We start from the raw sequence: 8,553 nt of genomic DNA on the forward strand, positions 1-8,553 counted from the left end.
AAATTCCTCCTGCTTCAGCACCCCCAAATACTGATTTCTGCCTCTTAAACTCAGGAAGACCATTCTTTGCTTGGGATTCACTGTAGTTGGGAAATTGTCCCCAGGCAGAAAGCCAGGACAAACATGGAACTCATCTAGTCTATTGCTCTTTTCTCAAAAACCATAGTGTTTGCTTCCTGTTTTCCAATGCCTGAAAACAATCATCTCCAGTTTTATAGTTGTTTAGGATTAGAGGATTAGCTCATCAACACTAGAAGTGGAAGTCCCACTTTCTTTGTCTTTTCATAAACATCTTTTAGGAGGTATCATTGACATATAATACATTGTACATATTTAAAGTGCACAAGATGAATTTTGATTTATGCACATACCCATGGACCATCGCCACAATGAAGAAATGATAGTGAACATATCCACCACCTCAAGTTTCCTCTTGTTATTTAAAATCAAAGACGTCAAGGGGCAGCCCGGGTGGCTCAGTGATTTAGCGCTGCCTTCAGCCCAGGGCAAGGTCCTGGAGAACCGGGTTCGAGTCCCATATTGGGCTCCCTGCATGGAGTCTGGCTGTGTCTCTCCCTCTCTCTGTGTCTCTCATGAATAAATAAATAAAATCTTTTTAAAAATATTAAAAATAAATAAATAAAATCAAAGACAGACATCGGGACGCCTGGGTGGCTCAGTGGTTGAGCAGTCTGCCTTCTGCCCAGGGTGTGATCCTGGAGTCCTGGGATTGAGTCTGACGTCGGGCTCCCTGCATGGAGCCTGCTTCTCCCTTTGCCTGTGTCTCTGCCTCTCTCTCTGTGTCTGTCATGAATAAATAAATAAAATCTTACAAAAAAAAAATCGAAGACATTTCAGGCTTCCGGGCTGGCTCAGTCAGTTAAGTGTTTGCCTTTAGCTCAGGCCATAATCCCAGGATCCTAGGATGGAGTCCTGAGTCAGGCTCCTTTCTCAGCAGGAAGCCTGCTTATCCCTCTCCCTCTGCCCTTCTTCTGCTTGTGCTCTCTCTCTGTATGTCAAATAAATAAATAAAATCTTTTTTTTTTAAATAAAATCTTAATAAATAAATAAAATTGGCAATATCTCCATTGTGAAACCATCTGTACCTGATGCCTTCTTAGATAATTGATAATTACCTTTCTAGTCTCTCTCTCCCCTCCTTTTTTAAAAAATATTTATTTATTTATTCATGAGAGACACAGACTGAGAGAGAGAGGCAGAGACATAGGTAGAGGGAAAAGCAGGCTCCTTGCAGGGAGCTTGATGCAGGACTTGATCCTGGACTCCAGGATCATGACCTGAGCCGAAGGCAGGCACCCAACAGTTGAGCCACCCAGGCATCCCTCTAGTCTCTTTTATCATTAGTTTACTTAGGCCTTCTTTCTCTTCTTGGAGTAATTACAGGTTGGGTGGGGTTTTTTTGTTTTTTGTTTACCAGGAAGTTGTTATTTCCTCTAGATTTTCTAATTATTTGGCAGTGAGTTACACATACAACCTCTTTTATTTTTTTTTATTTTATTATTATTTTTTTTATTTATTTATGATAGGCACACAGTGAGAGAAAGAGAGGCAGAGACACAGGCAGAGGGAGAAGCAGGCTCCATGCACCGGGAGCCCGACGTGGGATTCGATCCCGGATATCCAGGATCACGCCCTGGGCCAAAGGCAGGCGCCAAACCGCTGCGCCACCCAGGGATCCCATACAACCTCTTTTAATTAGTGTTGTTGGTGGTTATATTTCCTTTCTTATTCATGATTGCTGTTTATCATTTTTTCTATACTCTACCCTTTATTTAGTCCTGCCAACATATTTTTCCCTTCTATTTTATTGATCCCTTGAAATCTTTTAAACTATTTTTGACAAATTGTTGTTTTAGATTTAAATTTAGATTTTAGATTTTAATTCTTTTTGAATTTTCCTTTGCTCTTATTTTGGTTTACATGCTTTTTTTCCCTCCAAGATTCTATTTGTCTCTTCCTGAGACACACAGAGAGAGGCAGAGACACAGGAAGAGGGAGAAGTAGGCTCCCTGTGGGTAGCCTGATGCAGGACTCAATCCCAGGACCCTGGGACCACGACCTGAGCCAGTCAGATGCCCAACCACTGAGCCACCCAGGCACCTTGAGTTACATGGTTCTTTTTTTTTTTTTAATTTTTATTTATTTATGATAGTCACACAGAGAGAGAGAGAGAGAGGCAGAGACACAGGCAGAGGGAGAAGCAGGCTCCATGCACCGGGAGCCCGACGTGGGATTCGATCCCCGGTCTCCAGGATCGCGCCCTGGGCCAAAGGCAGGCGCTAAACTGCTGCGCCACCCAGGGTTCCCTGGTTCTTATACTATTTTAAATTTTGAATATTTAATTCATTTATCTTTTTTTAAACAATACAAACCTTTAAGACTATACAATTTCCTCTGACTACAGATTTAGCAGCATTCCTGTTTCATTTTCTTTTTAAGATTTATTTTATTTATTTATTTATTTATTTATTTATTTATTTATTTATTTATTTATTTATTTATTTATGAGAGAGAGAGAGGCAGAGACACAGCCAGAGGGGAAACGGCTCCATGCAGGGAGCCCGACGTGGGACTGGATCCTGGGTCCCCAGGATCATGCCCTGGGCCAAAGGCACCGCTAAACCGCTGAGCCACCTGGGGTGCCAACATTCCTGTTTCATATGAAGTGTTTTGTTGTTGTTTTGTTTTTAAGAGTTATTTATTTATTTATTTATTTATTTATTTATTTATTTATTTATTTATTTTAGGTTGTGGAGAGAGTAGGGGGAGGAGCAGAGGGAGAGGGACAAGCAGACCCCACACTGAGCCTGAGCCTAGAGCCCTAGGAGGTGCTTGATGTGGGACTCAATTCCATTACTCTGAGATGGTGACTGGAGCTGAAACCAAGAATCGGATGCTTAAGTGACCAAGCTACCCAGGAGTTCCTGGTTTGAAGTGTTTTATTCGTAAGATTATAGATGATTTGAAAATTTACTTTTTTGTTTTTACTTTAGGGAAGTGTTTCTTATTTTCCAAGTGGTTACATTTTCCTGCTGCCTTTGCTGCTGATATTTACTGGATTTTGTTCAGAGAATGCAGCCTGTGTAATCTCTACTTTTTGGAGTATTTGAAAGATTTTTTAAAACATTCTTGCCTTTTTTTTTTTTTTTTACTACATTAGCTTTTAGTGTATTTACAAGGTTATGCAGTTATCAACACAGTCAAGTTTATAACATTGTCATTGCCTCAAAAATAAACCTTATACCCCTTAGCAGTCATTCCCCCCAGCACTCACCCACCAAACTGTTAGGCAGCCACTAGTCTACTTTCTGTCTTTATAGATTAGTCTCTTCTGAACATTTCATATAAGTGGAGTCTTATCATATGTGATCTCTTATGGTTGGCTTTTTTCATTCAGCATAATATTTTTAAGGTTTATGCATATTATAGCATGTATCATACTTCCTTCCTTTTTCATTGTTGAATAATATTCCATCCTTCAGTTGATACACATTTAACTGATTTTCACTTTTTACCTATTATGAATAATGCTATTTGTTTTTTGTTTGCATTTATTTGGCATATACTTGACCATGTATGTATCAATTTTCATTCATTAATTCATTTTTATTTATTTTATTTTTTTATTTTTTTTAAATTTTTATTTATTTATGATAGTCACAGAGAGAGAGAGAGAGGCAGAGACATAGGCAGAGGGAGAAGCAGGCTCCATGCACCGGGAGCCCGATGTGGGATTCGATCCCGGGTCTCCAGGATCGTGCCCTGGGCCAAAGGCAGGCGCCAAACCGCTGCACCACCCAGGGATCCCCCATTAATTCATTTTTAAAAAAGATTTTATTTATTTGACAGAGAGAGAGAGAGAGAGCACAAGCAGGGGGAGCAAGAGAGAGAGAACCAGGGAGGTGGAAGTGGGGCTCCATCCCAGGACCTGGGGATCATGACCTGAACTGAAAGCAGATTCTTAACCGACTGAGCCATCCAGGCACCCTGTTCATTCATTTTTAAAAGTAATCTCTACATGCAACATGGGTCTTGAACTTACGACCCCGAGATCAAGAGTCACATGCTCTACGGCTTAGCCAGCTAAGCACTCCCATTTGTTTATTTTTAAATTTTTAACCTTTCTTTGTCACATTGTTTAGATGGGTTATGTATATATATATATATATATATATATATATATATATATACATACATATACCATATTGAGTGTAGAGATTACTTAAAAATAAAATCCAGCTAGATTTAAGAAAAGCCAATTTGACAATATCCGTTTGAAAGGGGAATTCGACAGTTTATCACATAACAGATATTTTGGATATTATTCCTTTCATTCTATTTTATGCTTACTATTTATTCTACATTATTATTCCCTCTTTATCCTTTTCCTTACTTTTGCTGCCTTAATCCCATTTCCTTATATCCCTGTTATTTTAGTAATCTCTGCACCCAAAGTGGGGCTCAAACTCATGACCCTGAGATCAAAATCTCATGCTCTTCTGACTGAGTCCACCAGGCACCCCCTTTTTCCCTGTTATTTTAGAAGCTCTATAATGCTTTTGAATTCTACCATTGTTACCTTCCCATTGCTAACCAATGTGTATTTCTTTATTAACATACTACAATTAAATAATGACTAAGCCTTTAGGACATATTTATTTCTCTATTCTTTCTCACTCTCAATGCCTCCATTTTGCTATACTAGATTGACATGTGTAGTCTGGGTTTTTTGCTTGTTTTTTGTAGTCCACGGTTTTTATCTTTAGTTCATTTAATCTATTTTGAGCATATTTAAGATCAATTACGTTTTTCAACATTTTTACAGCTTTTTCAAAAGGTGGCTATGGAAGAAAAGTGAATTTTTTTGGTAAAATAGTATTTTGTTTTTTACTAAAAAAATATATGCCTGTGTGACCATATTGATAATCTCAGGTGAAGAGGATGTGTGCTGATGTTCAAGAATAATTTTCTGGGGTATATGGGTGGCTCAGTCACTTAAGTCACTTAAGTGACTCTGGCTCAGGTCATGATCTCAGGGTTGTACGATTAAGCCCCGTGTCCGGCTCCAAGCTGAGTGAGGAGTCTGCTTAAGATTCTCCCTCTCCCTCTGCCCCTCCTCCCACACTCCACTCTTTCTCAAAAAAGAAAAATTAATAACTTTCTGTTTTGGGTCAGCATATACAATCTCATCAAGCATTTATGGAGAATCTAGATGTGTATGGTGCCTCCCTTGACTCTGCCCTTATTCATCTATCTGGAATGTTTCCTTTCTACTATCTCCATTTCTATCTTCCCAGGCTCCTCTCTTTCAGAGCCCTTTTCTGACCCAAACCAGATATGGCACTTCTTCCTTTGAACCCTACAAGGTTCCTTGTTTATATCTCTTCTGACACCTCCTTCACTGGGCCTTGTATTCCTGAGGTTTGAGTATTTACATACCTTTACTTCTCCCCTCTACTCTTTCTAGAAGGAAAAAAAAAGTATCTTGTCTTTGTATCACCAGTGCCTAGCACAGTCCCTGGCACATAATACATATTGAACTTAAATGACCAGAATGTACTATATGGGTCAAAGAATCACCCACTTGGCAAAAAAAAGCAGAGTGTGATTTATTTAAGACTTTTTAGGGATCCCTGGGTGGCACAGCGGTTTAGCGCCTGCCTTTGGCCCAGGGCGCCATCCTGGAGACCCAGGATCAAATCCCACGTTGGGCTCCCGGTGCATGGAGCCTGCCTCTTCCTCTGCCTGTGTCTCTGCCTCTCTCTCTCTCTCTCTCTCTCTCTCTCTGTGTGACTATCATAAAAAAAAGACTTTTTAATATTTTATTTTTAAAGATTTTATTTATTTGTTTATGTGAGACACAGAGAGAGAGGCAGAGACATAGGCAGAGGGAGAAGCAGGCTGCTCGAGGGGAACCTGATGTGGGACTCAATCCCAGCACTCCAGGGCCATGCCCTGAGCTGAAGGTAGACGCTCAACCACTGAGCCACCCAGGCACCCCAACTTTTTTGTATTTTAATAATTTGCATCTAAGAAACAAAATGTAGAAAATTGTCATCATGCCCTAAATGATATTCTTTTTTATTATTATTTTAATTTATTTTTTTTAATATTTTATTTATTTATTCATGAGAGACACAGAAAGAGAGAGAGAGAGGCAGAGACACAGGCAGAGGGAGAAGCAGGCTCCATTCAGGGGGCTTGATGAGGGACTTGATCCCAGGTCTCCAGGATTATACCCTGGGCTGAAGGTGGCGCCAAACCGCTGGGCCACGGGGGCTGCCCTTTTTAAAATGTTTTAAAAAAGGTTTTATTTGTTTATTCATGAGAGAGAGAGAGAGAGAGAGAGAGAGGCAGAGGGAGGAGAAGCAGGCTCCATGCTGGGAGCCCCATGCGGGACTCGATCCTGCATCCTGGGATCAGGCCCTGAGCCAAAGGCAGCCGCTCAACCGCTGAACCACCCAAACATCCCATCATGCCCTAAATGAGCACATTCTCCGGAAAAGTGCTCTAAAAGCAAAACATTTATCACTCACTAATAATATGAATAACCATCCTTCATCAAGGGCTTCCTAGAACTCACTACTGCTGCAGCATCCTGGGAATTTTCATCTGTTTAGAAGCTAGGCTTGGAAAAGTGGTAACATGGATTTTTCATGTGTAATCGTGTAACTTTCTCACTCCATGAACAAGAACCAGGTGTTTAGATCTTAATTACCATGGTGTCTGTAATAAAGTATAAATGCTCATTTAGGAGGATAAAAAAAAAGCAATTTAAATACCTCTTCTGCGTCTTAACATTTTTTTCCGGTCTCCTTGTTTTTATTCCCATTTATTTAATAAGTATGTTTCAAGAGCTTGGTATAGCTGCCTCCACGCTGGTACTGGAGATATATATATTGATTCTCCCTCATGGGGTCATGGGTTAGCGGAGAATCAGACAAGCAAACAAGCAGAGTGCACTCTGATGGAGGGAAAATCTGTGACTGGAGAACCTAGAGACAGACTAAGGATGTTTCTCAATGATGTAAAAGTCTCAGAAGATTATAAGGTTGAGGATGAGTTAGCTACCCTTGGGTGGGTGAAGAAGAAAAGGGTGGGAAAATAGGAGTCTGAGCAGAAAAAACAAGGGCCAGAGAACACCTCTGTACATTTGAAGAAATGCAATTATTTCAGATTGGTTGGAGTGTCCTGGAAAGAGATGAAGCTTTTTTTGTGTCTTCTGTTTCATTAAAAAAAAAAAAAAAGCTTTTTCTTTTCTTTTTTTTAAAGAAATGCAGTGCCAAAGCACTAGTGGTTTAGCCATACAGCAAAATAGATCCTCTGTTGCAGTTGGTATCAAGTGCTCCTGGGCTAGCTATGGCTCTTAGGAGCTGAGCTTTAAGGCCTGGCCTTGGCCTCCTAACCTAGATATTTCTTAAGTGCAGAGACAGTGTCTGATTCACTCTGCTCTGTTCTTGGCCCTGATACAGTGCCAGGTAGCAGTCAGAGCTCAGTAAAAATTCTGACTGGGATGAATAAGATGGTCACCCAGAAACTTGGGGGAGATATTAACCTTTGGCACAGCTTGGGACCCCTGAGGTGGGTCCTGGGTGTCATTGAGCAAAGAAGTTAACTCAGCTGCAGGCCTCCTCCGACAGATTTGCTAAGGGAAACCTACTCACTGAGCAGTGATGCCCTTGACACTGTCACCCAATTAATTCCTAAGTACTTCGAGTTAGGAAAGGCCTGCTGATTTGATTTCATCTGTCTTTTAAGATTGATCTATCATCATTCCCCATTCCAGCTGGACTTCCTCTCCTCTTCTTCCCTCCTCCATTACCGATGGTACAGGATCTAATTACCTCATCACCCCTTAATTTATTTATGAAAACGCTGAGGTTAAAGAAAAGAAGAATGAAACTCCTGGGTCCTTTAGGGACCTTCTGGAAAAGCTTTCCTTTCCCCATTCCCTCCCTTACGCCTGATAAAACCTCTTTTTCTGTTTCTGGCAAGTTGGAATTGTTCTTACTTACAAATTTAAATAAATAAACTTCCCTCCCAGGGCTGAGTGGAGGCCAGCCCTGTGGGTTAAACCTAGCCTGCGGACTCCCAGTGGATCAATCAATCTATCAACAAGAATTCATTGATCCCACAGGAAGCCGCTTTCAAAAGCAGCACATAGCTCCTGAATATCCCGGCTTCCTCTTCACAAGACACTTGGGGAAGAGGATTCTTTTGAAATTTTAAATTTTATTATTACACAAGTAATACATAGATAACATTCATCTTTTAAGTAATTTAGAAGACACAGGTATGTAGAATAACAAGTGAAAAGTCTTTTTCCCTCTTTCCTTGCATTCCACCCCACTGTTGAGAGCCTGAGACTGTATGCTTTAATTCAGACCTTTAAACAATGCATTTTCATACGTGTACACGTATATAAACAACTCATTTTAAAAAATTTTTTATTTACTTATGATAGTCACACAGAGAGAGAGAGAAGCAGGCTCCATGCACCGGGAGCCTGACGTGGGATTCAATCCTGGGGAC

The sequence above is a fragment of the Canis lupus genome, chromosome 26, assembly GCF_003254725.2.
Source record: "Canis lupus dingo isolate Sandy chromosome 26, ASM325472v2, whole genome shotgun sequence".
NCBI lineage: Eukaryota > Metazoa > Chordata > Mammalia > Carnivora > Canidae > Canis > Canis lupus.